The following is a 1,722-nucleotide window of genomic DNA, read 5'->3' on the forward strand; positions in this document are numbered from 1 at the left end:
TAAAACGATTACAAAAGAAAAAGAAAAATCCTCACAACTAGAACAATCTGTAACGTCACGCTAAGCAGAAAAGATGGACGCTGCAAAGGGTGCTATTTTGCTTGGCTCCACAATTGATGTCCATGGAAGCCGTTGCCAAGAGATCAAACAATGCACTGCACTGAGTCAATCTGCCGCATGGGAGCGCTTTAAAGTGTTGACCAGCAAGGATGTCACTTTGAGGATTAAAGTGTGCCTGCCCCGAGTCAAGGAATTGCCTCATAGCCATGTGACAACTGGACATCGAATAAAGAAGACTAAAGAAGGTTCTAGACACTTGCATTAGGGTGCTGGCAAAGCCCTACGACTGCCAAAAGAATAAGGAGATCTGTCTTGGAAGAAATGCAGCCAGAATGCTCCTCAGAAACAGACTTCTCCTTAGAGGACTTTGTCTCGTGGACTTTGGACATGCCTGTTGTCAGGAGAGACCAGTCCCCGGGAAAGAACATCATGTTTGGTAACGTAGAAGAGCAGCATCCAAGGGGTAGATCCCTCCACAATGTGGGTTGTCACGCTGGCTGCAACAATGGGCTCAAACATAGGAACCATTGCGAGAGTGATGCAGGATCTGGCAGTGTTTCTTTCAGTGGTACATAGGGTCACTCTGGGTCAGAATGGACTGGAGACCACCTAACCACACCAAAGTTTTCCCACAGTCAGCAGTGGCTATGCGCTAGACAGCAGGCTTCCTGAAAAGCAGACAACATTTTAGGAATCGTGTGATGGCTCATTGCAGAGAAACTTGCGTCTGAGGCTGCCTGCACGTGACGGCAAAGGAGAATCTGGGCATCTGAGGAAGCAGAAACCTAGGAGTAAAGACTGAGCCTGTGGGAGAAGGAATCCATCGTGGCAGATGACCTTCAGAGATTCCTGTATGAAAAAGCCCCAAGTGTCGAAGGACACCATACTATTGTTATATCCGACAGAGATGGGGCGCCTGTTATTAAAGCGGCCAATGATGATGCTCCAGAGCCTGCTTTGAGACCTGACTTCTTATCTACTTCTGCTCTTGCAATAGATCGTGGGAGCAAACTTGGACTCTCAGGAAACAAAAGCAGGTAGATTACACCTTCCAGCTGGCTCAATGTAATCGTTTACGTTTGCTGGTGCGTGTCACAGGCAACAGCAATGCCCATATAGGAATTGGCAGCCTAGAAAAGGAAGGTGCTCCAGCAGTTGAAGAACTGAGACAAGGGGTGGAAGTTTCTTAATCAGATATTGGTCTCCATGTCTACCTTATCTTCATTACACAGATACAATATCCACTCAGCTCTCTCGAGACCACATGGATACTCAGGTCCCCGGACTCAAGAAAGGGCCCTCTTTCCCACATTATGCTAAAAGGGGGAGCCTGTGGATGAAATTTCTGGACAAATTGATTGTGATAATTCCTTGTTGAGGGTTTTTTTTTTTCTCTTATTTTGTGAGATCTGGGAATACCACAAAAATGGGTCACGCTACCACTGCTCATGTAAAGCGGAGCATTGTCACACGCTGACCGCCAGACTCTCTCCAGAGATCAGAATCAAAATGATGCAGTGATCCCTTGTGGACCATTAAGTGCTCCCTATTGCAAAATATGCCTAGGCCCACAGAAGGAAATAGACCCTTTTTAAAAAAAATCATTTTATTAGGGGCTCATACAACTCTTATCACAATCCATACATACATCAATTGTGTAAA

The 1,722-nt window shown here is 45.9% G+C and overlaps 1 pseudogene; it reads left to right on the forward strand.

The window, feature by feature from the left end:
* LOC101648635 overlaps positions 1-1,250 on the forward strand; it is an 11,852-nt pseudogene extending 10,602 nt beyond the window's left edge.
* The last annotated feature ends 472 nt before the right edge of the window (positions 1,251-1,722 follow it).

Source organism: Echinops telfairi, unplaced genomic scaffold (genome assembly GCF_000313985.2).
Source record: "Echinops telfairi isolate 266 unplaced genomic scaffold, ASM31398v2 ScPeMD7_7475;HRSCAF=8513, whole genome shotgun sequence".
Taxonomy (NCBI): Eukaryota; Metazoa; Chordata; class Mammalia; order Afrosoricida; family Tenrecidae; genus Echinops; species Echinops telfairi.